This window comes from Mauremys mutica, chromosome 8 (assembly GCF_020497125.1).
Source record: "Mauremys mutica isolate MM-2020 ecotype Southern chromosome 8, ASM2049712v1, whole genome shotgun sequence".
Lineage (NCBI taxonomy): Eukaryota > Metazoa > Chordata > Testudines > Geoemydidae > Mauremys > Mauremys mutica.
Window position 1 is genome coordinate 19,460,693 of NC_059079.1, and position 27,153 is coordinate 19,487,845.

Genomic DNA, 27,153 nt, shown 5'->3' on the forward strand with positions numbered 1-27,153 from the left:
GTATCACACTGATTTCAACAGAACTTGAATGCTCTGATGAATCATGACCTCAATGAACTGCATTACTCAGAAAGGATTACAGATCAGTAAGCATCCTAGTGGTAGGGTGGGAATGGCCAGTAGGGATGGCAAGGAGGACATATTTTCATGGCTATGGTTTTCTGTCCCTACACATGCTGCATCTTGATTCATTTCTCCTGCTTTTAAACAAACTTTATTATTAATCATTGTTCTAATGCACAGGTCAAAGAAATGCAAGATTTTGACCTTCATAAGCCAACAATGGACAATTCAACAAGGACTTGGCGCTGAATAACCAAATGGCCAAACTTCCATTCCATGTGCTTTGAAAGCACCTCTTCTGGCTATTCCTTGCTCTGTGTGTGTGTGTGTGTGTGTGTGTGTGTGTGTGAGATTTTATAGGTCAAGTTCCTGCTGATAAGCAGATAATGCACAGCTTTAATGTGCTCTGACTCTAGACATGTTTCTAGTCTTGCCAGATTGTTTGGCTGATGAATGCAGACAAATACGTGCCAGTTCCTCAAACTTAAATCCTGACAATGCGGAATCATTACTGGTCGGACCTGATCCTCTCAGACATAATGGTGAGCCTCTGTTGGCTTTGACAGTATCTTCCTAATTGCCTCCTCTCTTGTTAAGAGCTTAAGGTTTATTCTTAACTCAGAGTTTTCATTAGAGAGTAATTTAGAGTTCTTTCTACATCAGCATTGTTAATTTATAAAGCTCTTCACGCCCTTTGTTCGGCATGTAAGTCCATAAATGGTTTACTCCATGGATACAAACATATCCCCTCCTTGATGCAACTCCTCCTATTCGAGGTAATTGAAGCTCCATAAGTGTATCAGAAGGAGGCTGCCCTCTGAGTCAATACCAGACCCCGGGGTTGGTCTCTTAAGATGGGGGCTCCTTGCTTTCCCCACATACACTTTCACCTGCAAGTCAGAACAGTATTGTTATTGAGCCGAACAATACTGTTTTATTTCCATATGTAAAAAACAGATAAAAGACAGAACGCTTACCCAAGGCACTTGCTGCTCTTGGTACTAGCTGATTTTCAGAAAACGCTGAGCAGCCACCCTCTGAAAGTCAGGCACCTACCTGGTGTCTCTGGTGTTGGGCACTGAAAAATAGAGGCACCCAAAAATCACTAGCCATTCTTGGCCACTATTCTTATAGTTCACAATTCCCTCGGTTTCACCTAACCCCCTAACCAACAACAACCAGCAAAAAATAGACACGGAACGATGTCCCCCTCCCTTGCTTCTCACCGCTCAAAACCTTCATACGTTTCTCCCTTCTTGAAAAGCCAGAGAGACTAGATGGGCTATTTGGCAGGGCTCTCACAACGAATGCTTTGCTAGCATCCCCCATCCAGTGTCCCCTATACTGAGGAAGTTCCAGCTTGAGTAGACCCATTCACTACAATTCTGACAGGATGGTAAAGGGCGAGACAGTCTGTATGTCTACATTAGAGCTGGGAGGTATCAATTCCAGCTCAAGGAGCCATACCTGCACTAGCTCTGATTGAGCCAGCCTGCTAAAGACAGCAGTGTAGCTGAAGCAGCATGAGGGATGGGAAAGGCTCGCCATCCCGAGTACAGTCCTGTCTGAGACCATAAGTAGTTACTTGGGGTGGCTAGCACCGCTGGAGCTACACCGCTTCTTTTTAGCAGGCTAGCTCGATCAAGGCTAGTGCAGGTATGTCTCCTCAAGCTGGTATTTACACCTTCCAGCTCCAGTGTAGACGCTCTTAGAGAGGAGATACTTTCTACCTATAAGGATAGTTGAGCACTGGAACAAGTTACCTAGGAAGGTTGTGAAGTCCCCGACCTTGGAGGTTTTTGAGAACAGGTTAAACAAGCACCTGTCCAGGATAGTCTAGGTATACGTAATCCTGCCTCAGCATGGAGGAGAGGGGAGGACTAAATGAGCTCTCGCGCTCCCTTCCAGCCTTACATTGCTATGATCCCAAGCATATAAGTCAAAATTTACACCTTAATGTGTACCAATTTACATTTGAAACTGGTTCAATCAAAACAATCCAGGCACCAGTTTTTAAATCAGTTAGAATTCTGTGGGAAATTTCCCCAGATCACTGCTTTGCGTGTAATCAGTGAGTACTTTAGCTTGCTACTTTTTATTCTTGTTTGTCCTGTAAAGCCATTGTCTTTTCTACTGGGGGTGATGTGGAAAGAACTCAGTTTGACTCAGATTCTAGGCTATCTCCAGAGTGAGCAGATAAACCACTCCCTACCCATCATCTTTTTACTTGAAACCTGAGCACATTTGTCCTGAAATCATAGAATATCAGGGTTGGAAGGGACCTCAGGAGATCATCTAGTCCAACCTCCTGGTCAGAACCAATCCCCAGGCAGATTTTTGTCCCAAATCCCTAAATGACCCCCTCAAGGATTGAACTCACAACCCTGGGTTTAGCAGGCCAATGTTCAAACCACTGAGCTATCCCTCCCCAAATGCTGGAGAGGTGATGTAGTACATGGAACCTCACAACGCCACACGTAGAGTCACTTTTCAGAGACAAGCAACATTGTAAGATGGCCACTAGAGTGGGGTGAGATTTTTTATAAAACTTTTTTTCAATCAGAAAATGATTCAGCAAAGCTGAAATGTCACAGGAAATTACTGGTTTCAACAAATTTCTCAACAAATTTTTTTACAAAAACTTTGGAAGTTGTCCAAATGTTTCATGTTGACATTTTCAAAATTACTTTTCATTTAGAAATTTAGTAATTTTTGTTAAATGGTCAAAATCTAATGAAATGTTTCAAAGTTATCAAAAATGAAATGTCTCAATTGACCCAAACCATTTTTTTGTTTGTTTATAAGCTTTTGAGATTTTTGACCCAGTTCAGGATGGGATTTTTTTTTTAATCTAGAAATGTTTACAAAATGAGAAACCTGTTTCCTACCCAGCTCTAATGGCCACTTTCTTCTGGATGCACTACCAGCCTGGCAAAAACAAAATACACTTCCTTACTTAAGGAAAGACCATGCCAGAAGCACGCAAATGTGCATATAATCAAATAGGTTTAAAAAAAACAGACAAAAAGAAGATGTGGGAAAGTATCTATCAAAAGCAATTAAAAACAAACAGACTGGATAACATCATAAAGGTACTAAAGGTAGAGTTCTCATGGGCTTTAAAATACAGGTGCAACATAGAACATAAATTCTTCAGCCAAAAAGACAAACTAGAGTCACGTGGAGTATGAGACTGAATAAAAGGAGCAGCCACAAGATGGCACTGTTCCATATGAAAACAGCTCACTTCAAAATGGTTTTGTTAGATTCAAATCCTCATTTTTCCATTGCCTTAAACCTTGTAGAGTCTTTTATAGCTATGCAAGTAGATGTAAAACATTACGTTACAGCTCTTCATGCACCGTGACAGTGGTGTAAATGATTAAACGAGGTGCATGGTCCTGGGGAAATCAGGCCATTAGTTTCTTAATCCATTAATCTATTGAGCCCCTGATCTCCCCTCATACTCATGCTTTATGAGACGGTTATTCAAAAGTAGCGGTTAAAATTCCAGGCAAAAAACTCTGATCATTATTCTCCATTTCCATGCACCTTGTATAGCCATTTACACCAATGCAACTTGAGTGTAATGCACTATCAAATCAGAAAACCACGGCCCTAATGGAGGCTAGGGGAGGCTAAGGCTCCCCAAACCTCATGCCACCGAGGTGGGAGTCAGTGGCAGATTTGGGGGCCACTTGAAAAATCTCCCCCACTATGGCTGCGGCGGGGGCACAGAGCTTTTCCGGTCTTGGGGCTGCAGTGGGGGAGGAAGAGGTGGAGTGAGGGCAGAACAGGGCCGGGGCTGTGGATGGAACAGGGGCGGGGGGAAGAGGTGGAACCATGAATGGGGCCACAGGTGGAATGGGGGAGGGACTCTGGGCTTGGAGCTCCAGCCAGGGCAGAGAGCTTCACTGCAGTCCCAGCTGAGCTCTCAGCCCCCTCCTCAGCCGGGGCCACAGGGGTGTGTGCTGGGAGCAGCGAGCTGGGGCAGGGACTCAGCTGGAAGAGGCAGGGCAGGGGGCTAGTATCCCCAAGGAGAAGCTTCTCCTGCCACCCATGGTTACACTCACTTTGCACACATTCTGCTTGGCATAAGTATCTATAGAAGGGGCAAAGCAACAGAGAATCAGGTTCTCTGCCTTCAAATTTTAGCTCATACAAACACGATGAGTTTGTGTGCAAATGGCAATTTTAATCCTAGACAAAGGCTATGTCTACACTAGAGTCCTTACAGTGGCACAGCTGTACCGATGCAGCTACGCTGCTGTAAGATTTCGTGTGTAGCTGCTCTGTGCCAATGGCAAAAAGCTCTCCTGGTGACATAATTAAACCACCCACAAAGAGCGGCAGCAGCTATGTGGGTGGGAAAAACTCTCTCACCGATTTAGTGCTAGGCACACTGCCACTTATGCTGGCGAAATTTACGTTGCTCAGCAGTGTGTATTTTTCACACCCAAGTGACATAATTTTGCTGACATAAGTGGCAGTGTAGCATGGCTTTAGATGCAGAATTGGGCAAATGTATATGCCATGATGAGGCCCCTTTGAGAACAATGTTACTTAGATGATAAGTTCTTTGGGCCAGATACTCTCATTTTGTTGTGTTTGTACAGTGCCTATCACAACGGGCTCTTACACACACATGACTAGGGCTCTTACACACTATGGTAATACTTATATGCTGTCTTTTGTCCAAAAGGATCTTAAAACATATGTAATGTTGCACTCTATATGATTTTATGAAAATATGCTAATAAGTTTGAATATAATGTAACTGAAATATGCTTCATGCAAAATGTCTCTTGTAAGGTATCATTACAAAGCTTATAATCTACTGAGTGTGGTCATCCTATTTGTATAAATGTAGCACTCTTGTATCTAAAACTAGAAATATGAAATATAACTCTGAGGATCTATTGTAATTATGCAAAGTGTGGGCTATTAATGGTGGTTTGGAATCTTGATGGCTCCCATCAACCAGGACAATTGACTGCAGATGGCTTGGTTTTACTTGTAAGTCTTCCTGTATATGTGTGTGCTGGCAAGTGGGTAATGAAGTCTTACAGTGACATGTGATCACGTCACTTGAACTGGAATCCATCTTTAACCTGGTGCTTTTCCATTTAGAAGGGAGGAGTGGGAACCCAGAGGGACAAAGAATTCCCGCCTTATGCAAAAGATAGATAAGTGGGTGAAAGAGAGCAAAGAGGGCGGCCATCATGAGAAATCCCCTAGCTACCACCTGAGCTGGAACAAGGGCTGTACCAGGGGAAAGAATTGTGCCCAGACTAGGAAGGAGTCCAGTCTGTGAAAGAAACTTATTAAAACATCTCTGTGGAAGAAAAACTCCGTTCTCAGGTTGGAAGCAACAAAACTGGAGACAGCTTTATCCCTGCTTCCACATCTCTGAGGGTGAGATTTTATCTGTATTTAGTTTTATTACTGTCTTAGGCTTAGATTTGTGCGTTTTATTTTATTTTGCTTGGTAATTCACTTTGTTCTGTCGGTTACTACTTAGAACCACTTAAATCCTACTTTCTGCATTTAATAAAAATCACTTTTTACTTATTAATTAACCCAACGTATGCATTAACACCTGGGGGGGGGCGCAAACAGTTGTGCATATCTCTCTCTCAGTGTATAGAGGGCGAACAATTGATGAGTTTACCCTGTATAAGCTTTATACAGGGTAAAACAGATTTATTTGGGGTTTACATGGTGACTGTTTAACAGCTGACAGCAACACTCCTCCTTCACTTCTGAACTGCTGCAACTACCATACCTAAGTTAAATAATACAAAATAATTGTAGGTAGGCAGAATGTAATGACCTATATAGTAGTTTGGCCAGGACACCATCTTATCAAAAGTGCCAAGGAGTCTGAAATGATGAATGGTCAGGACCTTGGGTTTACAGCTCACTTGAAGGATGCACCTCCAGAAGGGGTTACCTTACAACTATGCATGGGCTTTTGTTCAGTACTCATTCCACAGAAGAATGCCACCCACTGGTGGCAATTATTCCACTCCCTGCAGCACCTTTGATTTATCTTTGTAGGATCAGTAGGGTCTCTGAGCCAAGCACTGACCAGTTATCTTGATAGCTATCAAGATCCCAGCTGATGGTGATATTTCTACTTTGTCACGTTCTAGCCTTCTTTTTCTTTTACCATAAAAATATTCCAGCCCAGACCATCAGGATGGCTGCAGAGTACACAATACAGCTCGGGAGGAGGTAAAAGTGATCTAAGGGCTGCTCTAAGCTACAGTGGCTGCCAATAACCCCAATATTATAGCAGCCAAGGATCGGCAGGGCATAGACTGTGCCCCCTGTCTTGATGGCACTGGAGAGTCTCCCTTCACTGCAATGGTCCTCCTGTGACCAGCTACACCTACTTTCAGTCCAGCATGTGACAGCAGTGTGGTGCAAAGTGTACTGCACATTATGATCTGACCCTCCCACTTAAATGGCTGGTTCTGCTCTGGAAAACAAGCAAGTAGCAATGGTGCATTCTTGCTCAATAGAGTCACATTCAACTCTGCTCCCTTCTTTGACTAAGGTTCACATTCCACTCTAGTTGTAAGCAACAATCATTCACTTTGACTCTGCTGTAATCACTTCACTACCTTTATGGCTTAGTGTGAATCATAATTCACTTCAAATTGCACACAAATATCGCAGAGCAAAATCTGGCCCTAATGGAAGTTACTACTGGTTTTATTACTTGAGTTCACACTGCAGCACCGATTCAGCTCTGGGAGAGAGAACTGGATTGTATTTGGTTTGTGCATCATCAACAGCATAATCTTCTTCTATTGGTAACAATGCATTAGCCGGAAAGAATCCAGCGTGACTTCCAGATCCCTGGCTGAGTTTGCCAGGCTGTGGTGATTTGATCAGGAATCACAGAAGCACCAATGCCACCCATCTGCATCAACAGGTGGGGGAAATTGATGGGGTCAGTGGTGAAAGGGGGATAGTCCCAGTAGCAAGGGAGGGAGGTACTTGGCAAGGGACAATAGGTAACTCCTCTCATAAATCTCTGGCACTCACTGGCCAATGAGGAAGAGGGATGCTGATTGGCCAGCATTCCCCAACTCCCAGAATTTAGCCCAGTGCAGGGGCCATGTGGAACCTGCTCCTTTCCAGTGCAGTTAAGAGAATAAAATGAATGGTTCCCAGAAGCAAAAATCCTGGGAATTTGGTGATGGGCCTTGGGCTCACATGATAGGGTGAGACCTTGTGGCCTTTGCAGGCCGAGGTCAGATCTTGTGGCCCTCGTGGGCCGAGGTCCTCACCACGCTGCGCCCTCTATCCCTCACAGCAGGGAGGGTGCTAGGATTCAAAGAGAACTGAGGAGGAGGCGGCTGTGGAGGGCCTACCACATGCTATGGGTGGGTTATATGGCAAGGAGCCCTGTAACCCTCACATTGGAACACATTAAATGCTTGGTATAGGAGAGTGTGGGTGATCAGCGGGTAGTGCCCCTTCCTTGTGCAAAAAGTTGCGGCCTGCTAATTAATTCCATGCAAGTTTCTGTCCTCATTTTGTCGCCATGCCCATGTCAATTAACATGGAACTCACCATACCATTTTGACAGATTCACTCTTTAGAACTGTACTTTGAAAAGAAAAGGCTGTTCATGGCAGGCCACTTCTCTCCTTGTTCCTTTAGCCTCCATGGTTAAATAAATATGTTGGCTAATTATGACTAGCAATCAGACAGAAAAACACAGGGAAGGAATTACAGCGCAATTTTGCTAAGCAACGAGCTATTTTTTAGAAAAGTGCAAAAAAATAATTTTTTTTTTTACCTTCCTGCACAACAAAAGGTAAATAACATTCCCAAGTTAACCTTTGAAGGAATGAACCTAATAAGACAATGGAAGAATACAGTTTCTGTGCTCCTAGCCAAACATATATTCTGACACAATGGGGCCCTTTTAAATTAATACTTCCTGCATGTACAAAAACAGACTTTCTGAGCACCTTAGTTATATATTGAACAGGTTTCCACTCTGTGTTGCAGAAGCTTATTGGTTTGGAGACCTATATTGTTTAATTTCAAATGGGTCCGTTCTATTTACAGAAGGAAAGGAAATGCCCCTGTTTTTTCCCCCAGCAGGATACCTCAAGATTCTCTCTTCCACTACCTCTTCTTAGTCCCATCCATGCTGTACAGTGCACTTTGGCTTTGCAATCAGTTAAGTCAGACAGGCCCAGGACCAATTATCAGTTACTGAAGTTGTTATGAGGAAATTGTTTACATGGGGAAAACTCACCCTGGGCTTGTGAAGTGACCTAAACATAACGTTCTCCTCTCTGGGTGCTGGATGATTTACCTAGGCTGCAGTCACAGCTTCTATTTCATTGTAGATATACCCAGAGTGACTGGAAAGAAGTATTTATGTGACACTAGATTTTGGCTCTGAAAATGGATTCCCCACCCCCCCACTGAGGGGGACCGCAACCAATGGGAGCTGCAGGGGCGGCACCTGTGGGTGTGAGAGCAGCATGCGGGACCTCCCTGGCCCACCATGCGCCTAAGGACCTGGTGGCCACCTCCTGGGAGCTGCGGTAAGGAGCTCCCTACTGCACCCCAACCCCCTGCTCCAGCCCAGAGTCCCCTCCCACACTCAAACTCACTCCCAGATCCCGCACCCTGCAACCCCCCTCATACCCCAACTCCCTGCCCCAGCCCAGAGTGCCTCCTGCAACCCAAACCCCTCATCCCCATCCCCACCCCAGAACCCACACTCCCAGCTGGAGCCCTCAGCCCCCCTGCACCCCGACCCTGTGCCCCAGCCTGGAACCCTCTCCCACACTCTGAACCCTCATTTCTGGTCCCACCTGGAACCCGCATCCCCAGTCCAGAGCCCATACCCCCCCGCCACATCCCAAACCCCTGCCCCAGCCCAGAGCCCCCTCTCATATCCCAAACCCCTTGTCCCTGGCCTCACCCCAGAGCCTGCACCCCCAGCCAGAACCCTCACCCCCTCCCACACCCCAACCTCTTGCCCCAGCCGGGTGAAACTGAGTGAGGGTGGGGGTGTGCGAGCGATGGTGGGGGTGGAATGAGTGAGGGACGGGACCTTGGAAAAGGGGTGGGGCAGGGGTGTTCAGTTTTGTGCAGTTAGAAAGTTGGCAACCCTAATGGTATCCAACAGCTGAGATGGAAACATGAAAATGGCCCACTTAGCATGCAAATTTATTATCAGTCACTTGAGAAGCATTTTTGGAGAAGAGAATATTAAAATTCTACGTGTTCAGTCCTGCAAGGTGCTAAGCACCCTTGAGTGGGGCATGAGGCACTCTGCAGAACTGAGCCCTAAATGGACATAAAGAATGGCAAACATTCTAAAGCTGACTTACAGCAGTTCTGCCAAAGGAAGCACCTTACAGAGAGTGGTTAATTATGTAGTTAAAGGTAATAAACATCCCATTATATAATAAGTCCAGAGGCTTTAATCAAAGATCCTGACTGTAAAGTTAAGCAGCATCCACGGGATGCTGCTGGGGGAGGGGGCATGTCTGAGTAATTCTCTCCCCCTCCCCATCAAATTAGAATACATTTTAAAAATGTAGGCCAAGAATCGGCCCTAAAAGCATTGGCAGAGTATTTTACACCCTGATTCAAACATTTTCTGTTCCAAATCCTGTCACCACACCTATTTTTATATGTGCTCGGAGAGAAATAGCACTGAGCTTCAACTGGAAAGGTGCTGATATTGCAATGCTTAGGGTACATCTACCCTGCAAAAATACCCATGGTAGCGAGTCTCAGAGCCCAGGTCAACTGACTCGGGCTTGTGGGGCTCATGCTGCAAGGCTAAAAATAGCAGTGCAGACATTCCTAGTGGGGCTGGAGCTCAGGCTCTGAAACCCAGCGAGGGAGGCAGGTCTCAGAGCACAGGCTCCAGCCCCACTGGGAAGGTCCTGCAGTCTGAGGCCCACAAGCCTGAGACAGTAGACCTGGGCTCCGAGACTTGCTTCCGCGGGTTGTTTTTTTGCATGGTGGACATACCCTCAGTTTCAAAGCACCACTGTCCCCTATAGAGAATGGTAGATTCGCTGGTCTGCTTTTGCTGCTTTGCACACTCTGGCAATGCCAAGCAGCTGCAAACCCATCTTAACTGGTTGGTTGGCATTGCTGGAGCCACTCAGAGAGGCTGCTGAATGACACAGAATTTAACTTAATGAGTGTTTTTCCTTTGACTTCAAAGGAAGCAGAATCCAGCTTCTAATAAGGATCAATTATTTTTTATTGTGGAAGAACCTAGAGGTCTTAACCAAGCTGAGGTCTCATCGTGCTGGGCACTGTACAAACATATAGTAAATTACAGTCTCAGCTCCAATTCTGCCAAGACTTCTGCATGTGCTGAACTTTACACACACTGTGTCGACTACTATATGCTGGGCTTGCATATTATAGATCTATATATTGGTGTAAATCACACACACATATAAAAATCAGTATATATTAAGCATGTAGTAGTTATCCAGCCTAAATTGGCCTATGCTTTTTATAAAACCTTGCTCATTTATGCTAAGTATCCCATAACCCCTTTCATTCAGCAAAAGCTTACTTCAGTTAAGTAGATAGGAAAACTTGTCAGGATGAGGACACACAAGTATTTTACCATAGCAACAGGTAGGGAGTTATTCTCACAGGCCAGTACTGGAACATCCTAGGAAAAGGACAAGATATATGATTGTTCTACCCTGGTACAAACCTAGGCGGTACCTGCACAGGTCAGTACCTGGAATGCAAGTATCCAAAACAAAGCCAAGGAAAGGAACAGAACAACAAGTTAAGGAACTGGGACAACTGATGGGTTGGATTCTAGTGACACGTAAAGAGATGTGTAACTTGTAAAATCATTCTATAAATACTGCCAGCTGAAATATGTAACTTTGGGAGCACACCTGCTGTGAATGTAATATCACACAAGACAGCTTCCCAGAGGCTGGTATCATATTGAACCTTTTTCCTGTTCTATGCTATTATTGGCTTAGAGCAATAAACCTGACTGATATTGGTTATTTAGTCTCCTGAATAGATTTCATAACCCAGTGTGGTCAAACAATTGACTATACAACTTATCAACCATCCTACAGAAGTCAATGGAACTGCTTCCAGCACCCAAAGTTACGCACGTGCATGTCTTTGCTGCATCAGGCCTAAACAGATGAGGCATAAAGGATGGGTTAAACAAACAAATGGGTGGCCAGAGTGGGAGAGCAGGTAACAAGAATAATAGGCTGTTTTAGCATAGACTAGCTGCATGCCCAGTTTTAGCACAGACTACCTGCATGCCCTCCTGCCTACCTGTTAACTAATGACTAATCCCCTTTTCCATATTAATCTCCAACACAGAAATGCCACTGTCAATGCACAGCAGTTCCCTCTGCATTGTGTAAAAAAGGATAACAAACAAGACCTCAGTGCCCTCCCTTAACCAAAATCCAGTGGGGACAAAAATAGACCTGCCCTTTCCCTAGACATCAAAAACAAGCACAGCAGAACTTGTTTGCTTCATTGTGCAAAAAATAATCCAACTGCTCTCACATCTTGGCCTTTGCACACTTGAGTGAATCCTAACCAGGTGTACAGCACTTTAATGAAGCTGATCAAACCAGCCATCTGACTAGACCGGAATGAAACGTGACGAACATTTTTGTTTTAAAAATAAAAATGATTCTTGCACCCTTATTTCTCAATGTCTTTGTCAGAATCAGAACTAACATCACCTGCTGCTTCCTGCCCACTTTTTCTTGGCCACAGCTTATTATCTTGTATGTGTTTAACAAAGCAAAAGTCTAATTACTTCTTTTTGGCCAGCTCTCAGGGTCTCTACTCCATTTTTCTGCTCCTTGACCCCTCTAGTGCTTTTGATACTGTCGACTGTCCTCTCCTCTTAGACATCTTATTCCCAATGGGTTTTCACGCTACCATCCTCTCCTATCTCTGACTGTTGTTTCAGACTCTCTCTTTACGGGGCCTCCTTTGCTACTGTTGGTGGGAGGTACCCCTGGGCTCAGCTTGGCTCCCTGCTCTTCTCTCCTTACACCCTCTCTCTGGGCAATTTCATCTATTCCTATGGCTTCAGCTGTCACCAATATGCTGATGATTCACAAATCCACCTCTCCAACCCTGTCCTGGCACCTCCCATCCAGTCCAACAGTGACCTTCTGACAGCTCCTTGATGTCTTGTCATCAGCTTAACCGGAACATGGCTGAAACTACACTCCTTACTTTCCACCTTCTCCGACACTGTTGACAACACCACTTTGCTCCCTGTTACTCACCACCCATAATGTGGGGGTGAGTTTTAATTTCTTCCTCTTCCTTGCTTCATACATCCAGGCCATTTGCAAATTTTGATGATGCTTTTTCCAAGATCTCCAAGATCTCTTCTTTGCTTTCCATCTCCATAGCTAAATCCCCCCATTATATCCCACCTTCACTACTGCATGGCTACCCAAACATGCACATCGCCCACTCACCCCTAGGGGTGTCATCTTTCTAATGGCTGGTGACCCAAAGCCCCACCCCCTGCTCTTCCCCATGGTCCTGCCTCCTGCTCCACCTCTTCCTCCCAGGTAAAGAAAACCAGACATCAGGGCTTGTCAAATGGCACCCGGACACACAAGCTGAAACCCAGACTATCTGGGTGAAAACCGGATGGGTAGCAATCCTCCTTCCCCTCCCCCCACACCAATAAGTCCAAAGGAATGCTATAGGAAAACCATTATGTTCCGATTTGTAAATAAATCCCACATTTAGTTTGGGGGAGGGGAGAGAAGACAGTGTGAGGCGTAAGTGGGGGAGGGGGTGATCTGTGAAGGGGAATTTTCAGGGAGAAGAAGAAATCAAAGGAATGGGTTCCCCCACACCATAAGTAACTTCAGTAACAGCTCCCCAGATATCAAAGCCAGCCTTGTTTGTGCCCCAAAGAACAAGAATGGCAAAAGAGACGTGCACACTGTGACTCCCGTTGACTTCAGTGGGACTCATGTGAATAACTGCTCACTAATGTGAATAGGATGGTCCCAGTCTAGACTGTACGCTCTTCAGGACAGGGCCCTGTCTCCTATCTCCTGCAAAGCACTTAGCACTATATAATAAATAATACTGCATTTATTGCTGGTGGCATTTCTGTTTGTTATAGAATTATCCCCAGGCCATCCAAACACTAAACCAGTAAGGCCGCCTGAACCAAGCCTCAAAAGCACAGACAGTTGCATATTGGATACAATTATTTAACAGGACAGCAGGAGAGACAAATTTCCTTTCCTTCCTCAGCCTTTACCACTCAAATAAGGTTGGAACATGAGGGCTAGGGGATTAATCTGTGCATGGGCTGAGTTAGCTCAGTCTCCTACACTCATAATTAAATTCAGCCTGGGTTTGCATCAGCATAATGCCACAGCAGCAGTAAATCCACTAGGGGAGAAGGCTGTGGTGATAAAAAGCCTCTCTCCTCACTTGGGGTGACCAAGATAGTGGGCAGAGCTAGCCAGGGAGTTGACATAGGTAGGGCCGCTGGGGATGCACTGGTTCAGTACATCTATTTGCCAGCCCCTGACCGGGTGTGTGTGTCTTAGGCAGAGGCCAGACTTAAAGCTCTCCTTTCTGCAAGTGGAAAACTCTGAGGCAGGGACACTGGGTATAATCTCCTGCCCTCCATTAGGATGAATCCGTCCTAGGATGTCTGAGGCAAGGAGGGCAGACAGAAGTGTCATTTACTGCTCCATGTGCCAGCATTCTCCTTGAGAGGAGATGGCCTTCTTAGGGCCAGGTTATCAAACTACCAGTGACATAGTTCATATAGTTTCCTTCTGTTGTTCAGCCTCCTTTTGTCTTTCCATTGCTGTGACCATTCCTGCAGCCTTACACCGTCTCCATTCCTGGCACCTGCTGCCACAAGCATAAAGAACAGTCTTCTAGCACAGTGGTTCTCAAACTGCGTATTGCAACCCAGTACTGGGTTAAAAAAACTGCCAATAACCAGTACTGGGTTGCAGAATGGAAGGCACTGGGTCGCTGTGACTCTGGTCAGCACCGCTGACCGGGCCGTTAAAAGTCCCATCGCCGGTGCTGCCTGGCTAAGGCAGGCTAGTCCCTACCTGTTCCGACATCCTGCTGTGCCCCGGAAGTGGCCAGCAGCAAGTTCGGCTCCTAGGTGGGGGGGGCGCCCATTGGGGCCAATGGGAGCGGTGGGGCGTGCTTATGGGCGAGAGCCATGTGGAACCACTTGCGCCCCTCTGCCTAGAAACTGGACCTGCTGCTGGCTGCTTCCGGGGCGCAGCACAGTCCGTGGTGCCAGGACAGGCAGGAAGCCTGCCTTAGCACCCCCGCTGCGCCACTAACCAGGAGTCGCTTGAGGCAAGCCCATGCCCCAATCCCCTACCCCAGCCCTGAGTGCCCCCCCAAACCCACAGCCCCCTCTGCACCCCAAACCTCTCATCCCTGGCTCCACGCCAGAGCCTGAACTCCCAGCCCAGAGCCCTGACCCCCCTGCACCCAACCCCCCTGCCCCAGCCCAGAGCCTCCTTCATGCCCTGAACCCCTCATTCCCAGCCCCAGCCCGCAGCCCTCACCCCAACCCTCTGCCCCAGCCCTGAGCCCCTCCCACACCCCAAACCCCTCATCCCCAGCTCCGCTGGGTCGCGGGCATCAATTTTCTTCAACTGGGTCGCCTGAAAAAAAAGTTTGAAAACCACTGTTCTAGCAGGCTTCAGCCTTCACTAAGTGGCACCAATTTCTGCTGCCTCAAGCTAACAGGTGCTAATATCCTCACCTGATCCTTCACTCCTTACTCCCTGATTGGAACAAAAATTAGTTACCATGAAAAGTAACAAATCACCTTCCCCTTGCTGAGGCTACGTAGATATAGACTGGTATTTTTTCCATTTAGATGAGAAGAAAACTGACCACAACAATCTAATAAGCTAGGGCCATCTTGAAACAATAAAACAATTCCAGTTTATGTTTCCTGTTTTCAGTGCTGTCATTGTTACATAAACACTCTGGGCAGTGCAATAAAAAAAAACAACACACCACATACATAGGTGGATAAAACCGAGCCACAGTAAAACAAATAGCAGTGAATGGAACACTAGGATCTTTAACTCTGATCCTCCTGCCGCTGGATAGAACCAGTGGCAAATACAGTATTCTCCATTTAACTCTGGTTTTAACTCGTGTGCAGGTTATTTGCTTATCTTTCAAAGTGAGGCACCAAGCCAGACTTACAACCATTCTTGGCCCAGCTGTGTGCTCCTTTTTGCACAACTCAAAGAAGTCCAGACAAAACATTGCTCTAGCTTTGTTTTCAGTTCCCAGCATGGACTTTAGCAACGTTTGTTTTCTCCTTGAGATTTAATCATCCAACAGGATGTGTGTTTTCGTCTGAAAATAAGACATTGTCACTAAAGAGGTTTTTCAGATGCATGTTGTAGGAGGCGGACTGCGACTCAGCAGAACTATTAGTTTCTGACCACTTATAGGATGTGGATTCTTTCCCAGTTTCATGTAAAGCTGCTTTTCTTTAACCCACACTATACAGGAGCTCAGTACTCAGCCCCAAAACTGAATACACTCTGCACTGGCAGGAGATCAACTAGATAACCTACCGAGTCCCATTTCTGATTTCTATGAGACTTTGATTCTATGAAGATAGCAGAACAGCAATAGGTGGCAATTTATCACCTCATCTGCACCTGGGAACTTCTCTTTGACAGTATGATACATGGGTTAAAATTAAATAGGCTAAACTCTCTGCACCCAAACACACCCAAACTTTGGGGAAGTTCAGCTCCAGATCCAAAGTTTGCAGTTTGGGTCTATGCTGTAGACGGCAACAGAACTGTAACGTCCTTGCTCTTTATTTACAGCACCTCTACCTTTCTAACTCCAGGAGTCACTTTAATTGCAGTGTAAGCACACCCTCTGAAAACAGAGGCTCACGGCTGGCCCGTGCCAGTTGGCTTCAGTTCGCTGGGCTGTTTAATTGTGGTGTAGACATTCTGGCTTAGACTGCAGCCCAAGCTCTGAGACTCTCCCACGTCACAGGGTACTAGAGCCGGGCTCCAGACTAAGCCCGAACATCTGCGCCACAATTAAACAGCCCTATTGCCAGAGTCTGCTGGCATGGGCCAGCAGTGGGTTTTTAATTGCAGTCTAGACATACCCAGAGTTTCTGAAGCCTGGTACAGAGGTGATAAACACATGGAAGTTTTACATTTGTTCTCTTTCATTTTCCTTATTCTAAAATAAATAGCAAAAACTTCAGCTTTAAGTGGCTTGTGTGTACAGAAACAAGTTCCAGAGCTACGTTAAACATAGCGATTTAAGGACTGATTTGCACAGCTTATCAGTCATCAACATCTATTTCTTTCTGAGCCAACACTTGCTTTCCTGGCATCGGGATTTCAATCTAGCCCAGTCATTCTCTTCTTACTGATGGTTAGGGCTGTGAAATCTTGCTCCCAGCGTCACAGGGTTAAAAAACTGCCAATAACTAACTGGCAGTTACAGTTTAACTTCTTGCCACCTACAGTTACACAAACAAAACCCCAGCAGCTATGGACAGCGTTTCAGAAATTGTGGATTTTGTTTAGATTTTATGCAGCCAGCTTAGCCAGCACCTTCCAGGAAAAAAAGGCTTGACTTCTGCCAAGCAAGTCCTGTTCTTGCTTCATTAACTTCTAAAACATGTTTTTAACTGCTGTGCAGTTTGAGAAATCATATTTTTCTCAAACCTGCAGCATTTTAAAATACCCTTCTGGTAAACTGTTTGGTCAGCCAGTTCATTGGAATAATCATTGCAGATTCAGCATAGGACTGATATTCATAAACAGAAGCCTGGATTCAGTAGCCTTTTCAAGCTGCGTTCAATTGGAGGCTCTTATGCATCTGTGCTAGACTACTAAGCATCAGTGAAGAACAATTATCATTGCTCAGCACATAGGTTAAGTATAGAATAATATTAGTGAGTTTCCTTTACTGCACATCTCTCCTGCATCTACAGGAAGTAAAGCTAATAATTGGCAAGACATGTAGGTATTTGTAATTCGCTTGCCGTAAAAAGCACTATGCAGCCAACAACATCTTCTTGTGGACTGCCTTGACCCTGACTTTTAGGAAAGCTGTTGGCCAGATGCCTAGACTCATGTGCACCCACATGGCTCAGAAGCCAAACAAATTGAGAGAGTTGCATTTTCCCAGCTGCATTATGAACTCACTGAATGTCTGGCCAAAACAATAAAAATGACCCAGGCAAGCCAGCAGAGGAAAGGGAGTTGCTTCAGCTGAACTTTGTTTTTTATTTTCATTAAGAATCAAGAAACACCTCTAAGTAAAAATGTAGGAAACAAATTTCCAAGGGTTAGGGGCATATTCTCTCCCAGATGAACACACCTAACTCCCATGCTTAGTGACAGGAATGGTGTGCAGTTAGCTGAAATATACCCTCTGGATACAAAAGCCCAAATAAATTGGCTTTGTACTAAGAACTCTGTAGAATGCAGGGGAGGATGTAATCCTCAACCAGGCCATGGGCAGCCCTTCCACTGCACCGATGAGCTGTAACCCATTGGTAGGGTCCCTAGATACTGGATTCATATGTGAAAAAAACCAGTGGTCTCGCCCTCATCTGTCCCCAATGCTTCCCTCTATGCCAGTATCGTGGGAGCCAATGTGAAGTTGTTTCCTCTGTGTGTAGGGTACCATAAGGGTATCATGGCATGGAGGGCCATGTGTGAGCCTTCTAGTTATGTGTATTTGTCACCCATGTGGTATAGCACAACTGGAATCTGCAATTTAGAGATAAAGGGTGAAATTCTCGCGCCATGGGATGTGAAGGAGCTTCAATATAAATGAGAATAGGCTCAGTCTTTAACTTCAGAGAGGCAAAATGATCAAACGACCTGAGCACGGAACTGGGAGCCAGGAACTGCTGAGCTCTGATCCATGGTTGTGTCATTGACTCCCTGTAACCTTGGGCAAGTCACTTAACTCTCTGTGCCTCAGTTCCCCCAAAGTGGGGATCACTGACAGAGGCTACCACGGGGTTGTGTTTTGCCACCCACAAAGCCATTATCCTCACCTCATCTAGATTCCACCTGAGGGCTGACTTCTAGCAAGAGACAAGTTCATCAGCTTATCCATTTCCTGTGTCTCTCTCTGGAGTGATCTGCTCAGAGGCATGGAGAGAAGGGCCACTGGAACGGAAACAACAAAAGAATCAGCGTGGGAGAAAAAGAAGTAGGCAGGATCCTGAAGGGAGGGTTGTTTGTGTGTTATCTTCAAAACCCCCACAGATGAATAACTTCCACCACAGCTATAATTTAGCAAGACATGTGCCAGTCACGGCCCTGATAACTGTGATTGGGTGTTACAACGCCAACATCCTTCTTTGTCTGAAAGCTCTTCAGAGCAGGGGCTGCATCTGCCTCTGGGTTTGGAACACACAGCATACCGTGGGCACTACCACAATCCGGATAAATAATAACTGAAGCCAGCATCTCTGCTGAGCCTGATGGCCACTCTCTCTATGGCAGGTGCTGCCCACTTTGTGCCCCTGGTTGAGTGGGCACTTTATGCAACCCCTCTTGGGTGCAGATTTTCCACCACTAGGTACCTTGCTCCCTGATTTCCACTGGCGGAAAATCTGGCCTTTAACATTAAAGGCTCTTTTACTCTTTGAGTTGCTGTACAAAAACCTATATTTGCCCTGGTTATTTTGCAGCATTGCTCGTGTCTGAGTTCTGAAATGAAAGGAAGAGGTTCAGACCTGCTTCTTTGTGCAGAGTTCTGTCCCCAGTGCCCTTTGCAAGTGAGAGTGGAGGACAGCTGGGAGACAAGAATCTCATACTGCCAACTGGCAAGGGGTGGCAGAAATCTCACAAGTCTGGTGTGTACATTCTAGTTCACCACAGAATGTCATGTGAGTCTCAAATGACAGACAGTCATTAATAGCATTGTGAAATGTATGTAGAGGGTGTAAGGAATTACATATATATACACACTGAAAAGATGTTCTTAAAGTCTGTATCAAGGTATTACTCACCAGCAAAGGTGAAAACCAGGTTTTCCTCCAGACTGGACGGAAGAAATGTATACCTCTGTTGGTTGTAAATTAAGCACTGTAAGCTAACAATGGATGCCTGGTTCCATCATAACAAAGAGATGTGAAGTCAACAGAGAAGGAGCGCACAAAACAAAACCAAAACACAATTCCCAAGGAAGTTATCCTGTCTAGGATATTTCTAGAAGGCACAGAATACACCTTGATAGGAAGTAAATGGACAGAGTATTTATATTCATGAAACAGCATCTCAGCCAACCTCGGTTGAAAACACTGAAGAAGACTGTGGGCGAGATAAACTTCTTTAGGTAGAAAGTGTATTTTGATTTTGTTTTATATGTAGCCACTCGTTTCCACTGTGCTTACTCTCTACCTCCTGAATGTCTAGTCTTTAATAATAAATGTATTATCTAAGTGCTGTTGCTGAGCTGAATCCTACAAGCTGGTGTGCACACAGTTCCTTTGGGAACAGCAGCTCCGTATTTCTGGGAATGCTCAGGGAATAAGGGGCTGGACACTACAGGGAATGCTTAGGGAGACACGGGGCTGGTGAGTGACATTCATTGACCTAGAAAGAGGGAGCAAGGCCTGTGAGGCAGGGCTTGTGCTGCCATAGGCTGGTTGTTTTAGGAAGCTGAGTCACAGTAGGCACAGACAAGACTCCTTCATGCTAAGGGCAAGTAATAGCAAGGTGCTTCCCAACCCTGGATACCCCTGGGGAGCATCACAACAGCTGCCTCTGCACCTGTTTTTCTGTGGAATGTGCTCTCTCATCAAAATGAGACACCCACGTTGAAAGCCTGTTGGACTCTAGCTGCTTTCATGGCAGTGACAGACACTCCGCAATGCTATTACAGTCGAACCCATTTATGTCGACCTCGGTTAACTTGCCAATCCTATTAACTCGAGGTTTTAGAAGTGGAACCGCCAAACTCCCTCTTTATCTTATGGGCTTCTCATCTGTTATGTCGATTTGCCCAACCCTAATATCTCGAGCCCGGCTCCCCGCGTCCCCAGCCACCCGCTCCCTGGCTCTCCAGCCGCGCGGTTCCCCAGCCGCCCGCTCCCCGCGTCCCCAGCCGCCCGCCCACCCCCGCATACCCGGTCCCTGCCCGTCCCCGCCCGCCCGGCCCCGCATACCCGGTCCCTGCCCGTCCCTGCCAGCCCGTCCCCGCATACCTGGTCCCCGCTTTGCCTGCCGCCTGCCCGCCCGGCTCCCCGCTTTGCCGCCCGCCCCTCCGCCGCCCGCCCGCCCGGCCCCGCATACCCGGTCCCTGCCCGTCCCCGCCCGTCCCCGCCCCACATACCTGGTCCCGGCTTCTCCTGCCGCCCGCCCGCCGGCTCCGCTTCCCCGCCCGCCGGTCCCCGCTTCCCCGCCCCCGCATACCCGGTCCCTGCCTGTCCCCCCCCGCCCGGCCCGCAGACCGGCTCCCTGCCCGTCCCCGCCCGCCCCCGCCCCCCCTACCCGGTCCCGGCTACTCCTGCCGCCCGCCCGCTGGCTCCGCTTCCCCGCCCGCCGGTCCCCGCTTCCCCGCCCCGCATACCCGGTCCCTGCCCGTCCCCGCCCCACATACCTGGTCCCGGCTTCTCCTGCCGCCCGCCCGCCGGCTCCGCTTCCCCGCCCGCCGGTCCCCGCTTCCCCGCCCCCGCATACCTGGTCCCTGCCTGTCCCCGCCCGCCCGCCCGGCCCGCATACCTGGTCCCTGCCCGTCCCCGCCCGTCCCCGCCCCACATACCTGGTCCCGGCTTCTCCTGCCGCCCGCCCGCCGGCTCCGGTTCGGAGCCGTCCGGTGCCCGCTTCCCCGCCCCGCATACCCGGTCCCTGCCCGTCCCCGCCCGTCCCCGCCCCACATACCTGGTCCCGGCTTCTCCTGCCGCCCGCCCGCCGGCTCCGCTTCCCCGCCCGCCCGTCCCCGCTTCCCGCCCCCGCATACCCGGTCCCTGCCTGTCCCCGCCCCCCAGCCCGGCCCGCATACCAGGTCCCTGCCCGTCCCGCCCGTCCACGCCCCACATACCTGGTCCCGTCTTCTCCTGCCGCCCGCCCGCCGGCTCCGCTTCCCCGCCCGCCGGTCCCCGCTTCCCCGCCCCGCATACCCGGTCCCTGCCTGTCCCCGCCCGCCCGCCCGGCCCGCATACCTGGTCCCTGCCCGTCCCCGCCCCACATACCTGGTCCCGGCTTCGCCTGCCGCCCGCCCGCCGGCTCCGCTTCCCCGCCCGTCCGTCCGTCCGTCCGCCCGGCTCCGCTTTGCCGGATCCAGCCACGTGCAGGCAGCGCGGTAAGGGGGCAGGGAGGGGGTGGGGGGGTGGATAGGGGTTTATCTCGATCATTGGTTATCTCGATGGCTTTTGGCAAACCCCTAGGCCGTCGAGATAACAGGGTTTAACTGTATATGCAGATTGCACCAGAGAACAGAAGGGAAGGCTGTAGAATTATTTCTGAACTTGGGGACATAGTGTCAGAGGGCAGTTCAGTGACTAACACTGTAAATATTCTCTTGAGAAGGGCAGATCCTGAGCCCCAGCTCTCACACAGCACGGGTGCTCCAGTTACCAGGCCTCTCTCACACTGCCACTTTACAGCGCTGAAACTTGCTGCACTCAGAGAGGTGTTTTTTCACACCCCTGAGTGAGAAAGTTGCAGCACTGTAAAGTGCCAGTGTAGACAAGGCCTTCTAGTGAATGTAGCACTTGTGAAAGGTGCTGGATGGATATCCCTGGAGAGGAAAGTCTTCTCCAAACTCATACAACAAAGGCAGAGTCAAGAGTAGCACATTGGCAATGTGTGTGTCACCCACCCTTTACTGGCTGGTCCGCTAGAGGACAACAGCTTACCATTACTAGCTAATGGAGTTGCTCCTTCAGCTCAAGCAGCATCTGTAGCAGGATTTTGGGTGTTTTTTATGAGTTTTGTGTAGATGCCCATGCAGTGTTGTTATATCAGCAACACTGCTATTTACTTCACTACTGATTCTTAGGCCTCGTCTACACTACCTGCCAGATCGGCGGGTAGTAATCGATCTATCGGGGATCGATTTATCGCATCTCGTCTAGATGCGATAAATCGATCCCCGAATTGATGCCCATTCTCCACCTCGGCAGGAGGACTAAGCAGAGTTGAAGGGGGAGCTGCAGCAGTCGACTTGCCGCCGTGAGGACAGCCAGGTAAGTCAAACTAAGATACTTTGACTTCAGCTATGCGAACAGTGTAGCTGAAGTTGCATAGCTTAGATCGATTCCCCCCCAGTGTAGACCAGCCCTTGGTGTGTTAATTCAGGAAGGTCACAGGAACTTGCGCTACGTGGAAAATGAAATAACTGAGAGGATTGTAAGGGGTCTGTGCAATCTGCTGGCTAGTGTTCACTTTTCAATGTGAATCACCAGAGTGGTTCTCTCGCAGATTTAATGGGAAATTAAAATTACAATCCAGAGTCTGAGACAAACCTGAAAGTTTTGCTATGTTTGCCTGCCAGAGAGCCTGCTAACTGGTGCAGACAACATACTTCTGTACATTGTTGACCAAGGAACCAAATCCAGGGCCTTTACATAGCAACAACATGACAGAGGGGAAAGCTCAGTGAAGCAGACTAAAGATTCTAATAAAGTCAACAACAGCAGGCAGCTGGTGACAGATTTCCACAGCAGGAAGGAGGTAATGCAAATGACAGTAGGGTAGAGAAGAGATCGGACCCTAAGATGGAAACTGGGCCAAATGAGCACGTCAGCAAGGGACTGAATAAATGTGGAGCAGCCGGAATGCAGGCAGCCTCTGTGTCCTCTTGTGTAAGAAGAAAAGAAATGCTGCTTTTAAAAAAAATTAAATAAATACCGGTAAAGGACATTCAACTCTGGAATAAATGTATAGTTACTTTTCACTGAGTAAAGAACTAAAAGTTACCTTTCCCCTCAGCCCCCAGTTTCAGATCAGACATTCATATACAAAAAATAAAAGGACTTTTCTAGTGTTAAAAACTTCTCTCAATAACTGGATGTGTCTCTCTCTACCCTCCAGATGGGTGGATAATGAAGAGTTTCCTCTTTTTTCTGTGAGCAAATTGTCATGACTTTCCTCAAATTTATTTGCTGTTTGAGATTTACTGAATGCTCTCAAACAATTTTTCCTTCATAGAGTGCTTGCTGTGAGTGCTCAATGTTTAAGCATCTGATTGAGCACATAGGTCCAAGTGCATCCCTCCTACCCCCTGACTGGAAGAGCTTCACTTTAAGGGCTGGATTGTGATGTTAAGCACAGTTCTGAGCAAGGGATGTGGTGTATGGAGCTACTCATGGGGGCAGCATAGAGGGGAATTGTTGCTCAAGGCTCAAGTCCATCCTGCTCTGCATCTCCCTTGTGCAGGTGTGTGTATTGGGGTAGGGACAGGTGGGGTAGACATTTGCTGCTGGCCTATAACAGCAAGTTACAACACCTCATGTGCTGGCTCAGCTACACTGGCCAAGCCCACCTGGTCTGAGAGAAGTCAGTGAGCACATACTCCCTGTTTACCACTGCATGCCTGCAGCCAACCCCCATATAGCCAGCACACAGCGGTAAGGAGGGTTCTTACTCTCCTGCACAGGTGTGTAGTCCAGCTTGCAATCTAGCCCTTAGAATCAGTGTGAATGCTCCCAATTACAAGTTCAAAATATGCTTCCTGTGACTATTCTGGAAATCACTTAAGATCTGTTGCCTCTTACCAGTAACTACCATTGCTAGAGTAATCAGAGAAAGTGATTTCAGAAGAGGCACAATCAAAGCGACTGTGTTTAAAAAGGCAAACAAATAATCCCTCAAACTTTTGCAGTATTTTCCCTGCTCTAATATATGCAGGGCACAGGATACATTTAACCCAGCAGGATTCGGCCCTTCTCCCTCACAGATATTTATGCTGTGATGCACCTACTTCATTTAGCATTGTATTTTTCTGGTTCTAAAACTAAACAACAAGCCATTGTGACCTCAATTCAGGAAAGCACCTAAGCACGTGTTTAAGTGCTTTGCTGAATAAGAGCTTCTCTTGGGTACTTCTAGAAACATAGAATGATACAGGATTCAAAACACAGTTAGCATATAGCAATGCATAAATTCTTAACATTGTTCTTATTCTTTGCTTCAGCTCATTTCCAATTAGAAAATTCATGAACAAGTAGATCCTGGGAGCAAAGTCAGACACTGTATCTGTAACGTGGGCTCCAGCCAGTTAACTGCACTAGTTAACACATTTAGTGCATGGGCCACATAATTTGTATGTGGTGGAGCTGTCTGAATCACTGAAAATAAAGTTAGCCTCCTCCTGCATAATAGATTCAAACAATTTCAAAAACAGCTGGGCAGGCTTGCTTAGTTGTTCCACCAAACCCTAATTTGTTAACTATGAGGAAGCAAGTTGACTCTGCTTGATTTATTCTTGTTTATTTGACACAAGCACAGCTCAAATTCCCACTTACAGGATTTGATTTTTGGCCTCATTCCCAAAAAGCCCAAGAGAGGTGAATTGTGTTCTTACATGCAGGGTGTGGGGTAATATTTTAGCTTGACCGGTGGAGAATTATCTGCTCCTAAATCAGGAGGGATTTCTCTCTCTCTTTTTTTTTAAGTCTGTTACATTTCTTAATTATAATTTGTGTCCATTTCTCTGTTAGTATTGCTAATGCACCCCCACCATAGTCTGTGTGCTTTTGTCCACAATCGAAGGGTTTCTGAAAAATACGACAGATATATAGCTGTATCTCTGGGTGAAGAGCATCATTTTGCAAGTATAAACAAGAGAGCAAAATATACAATACACATTTTGCAAAATGTGTTATTTGGTATTTTACTGGAATAAATTCTAATTAAAGGTCAGTAACTTTGCTGTCAGACTGACCCAATCTCATATTAGGAGTTATACATGTATAGGGTCACTATCTCAGATGTCACAATAGTGCCTGCGACCACTGTATTTAAACACTACACTCTGCAACTGAGGGGACTCTTAAGCAAATAATTACAATTAAACCCAGATCCATCTTTTAAAAAAAAAATCCTAAAGTTAGATGTTTGAATGGGGGATTTTTGTTCAGGCTTGTAAAAGGGCATATCTACCCTCTAGCACCCCCTACTGGCTCTGAGGAGACCAACTTCAGTTTCCCCTTCTCTCAGGGCTCCTTAATAAATTCCATACAGGCCCTCTCATAGCTACCACACCCCAGGCCTGGGGCTGGTTTAATAGCATAAGTTAAAAACAATCCTGAAGTCCTAAAATAAAGTCCATGACCACAACACAAGAGTTCATACCTAGCTCTAGCATTTTCAGCCAGTCCTAGAGCTCTTCTTTCCAAGTCTGCTCCTCACTAAGCAACCATTTCCTGCCCCTCCTCACTGGGCCTCAGCCTTCTTCATCTCTTTCTCACTGTCTGAGAGAGGTCAGCAGGCAAACCCCCTCTACTGCTCTTGTGGTTACCACTCAGGATCTCCTTGCTGCCCTGCAGCTCTGCCACAGCTTCCCTTGCAGCACCCTCCCTTGAGAGAGACCAGCATATAGACATCTTCTCTTTGCTAGTATCTCCCCCTTACAAGGCCCAGGTGCCTGCCCAGCTGGACAGTGTGCAATCTGTCACAGATGCACTGGACCCTTCTCTGTCTTAAATGGGCCTGACAAGGCTTAGCTGATGAGGATTGAAAATCTCTCCTCGCTGAGTCAAAAGCTGAATCTGGTTATGGTCAGCAGAGATTGAAAGCCTTAGCTGCCAGCTATGGTGAGCTACGTGAAATGAGTTGGTGGTTTCAGTCTGGTTCCTAGTGGCTGTAATAACATGCAGGTTTTGAAGCCAGAGATTGAAAGGGCAAGTAGAATGAATCACCATAGAGACAGCATGGCCTAGGCCGGGGGTTCTCAACCTTTTTCCTTCTGAATGCCCCCCAAACATATTATAAAAACTCCATGGCCCACATGTGCCACAACTGTTTTTTCTGTGTATAAAAGTCAGAGCCGGTGTTAGGGGGTAGCAAACAGGGCAACTGCCTGGGGCCCCACACAACAGGGGGCCCCCATGAAGCTACATTGGTCAGGCTTTGACTTCAACCCCAGGTGGCAGGGCTCAGGGCCTCAGGCTTTAGACTCATGCAGTGGGGCTTCGGCTTTCTACTCTGGGCCCCAGTGAGTCTAACACCGGCCCTGCTTAGCGGCCTCCCCAGAGGGCCCCAGACCCCTGGTTGAGAACCACTGGCCTAGGCCCTAGCATCTGAGCATTGTGATAGGGCCAGGAATTCGGCAGTTCTAATACTAGCTCTCACATGTGCCCTGTGTCACCTACAAGCTCAACATTCACAGAATTTACTCATTTACTGAAACTTTTCTATGCATCAATATAGTCAAAACTTGCTGATCTGAAGACTGAACCCTGGTTAAATAAAACAAAAACTGGAAGCTGAAGCTAGACAAATTCAGACTACAAATAAGGTATACATTTGTAATGGTGGGGGTCAGGCCCAGATTTAGGGGAAGGTGACCAACTGACATCCTGGGCTTGGGTGGGGGGGTGAACCAGCTTGAGGTGATGTTTTTTGTTGTTAGTGACAAAAGGCAAAATAGAATATTTGAAATAAAATGTTTCAGGTATTCTGTATGTGGATTTATTTTTCACTAACCTCCTAGAATGTTCTGGACCTTTGTAGAATCTCATGGAACCTTCCAGACTTTCTGAGAACTGCATTTTCCTCAAACTTCTTAGACTGTTGTCTGTCATGCCCTCACAGGTATATAAAGGGAAGAGCATCACCAGTCAGTCTTATATGACAGGGATAAATCATGTGTGCAAATCGTGCATCAAAGTCGTTAAATGGGCTACAAATACAAAAAAAAAGGTATTCAAAAGTTTAACAAATGGGAGGGGTGCCAAAGATGCACCTCACCTGGGGTGCCATTTGATCTAGGGCCAGCCCTGGTGGGGGTAATTAACCAGTGGAATAAATTATCTAGGTACATGGTGGATTCTCCGTCACTTGAAGTCTTTAAATC

General features: G+C 47.0%; 1 long non-coding RNA gene across 2 annotated transcripts; it reads right to left on the minus strand.

Annotated features, from left to right (window-relative positions):
- Positions 1 to 26,973, minus strand: LOC123376486. Of its 2 annotated transcripts, none has more exons than XR_006581807.1 (4): positions 26,784 to 26,973; positions 18,179 to 18,293; positions 1,041 to 1,141; positions 1 to 953 (listed from the first exon to the last, which is right to left on the minus strand). It is a non-coding gene; the product is annotated as an uncharacterized LOC123376486 (long non-coding RNA). The 2 variants fall into 2 exon arrangements; XR_006581806.1 differs by lacking the exon at positions 26,784 to 26,973 and adding an exon at positions 25,431 to 25,659.
- Between the last annotated feature and the right edge of the window lie 180 nt (positions 26,974 to 27,153).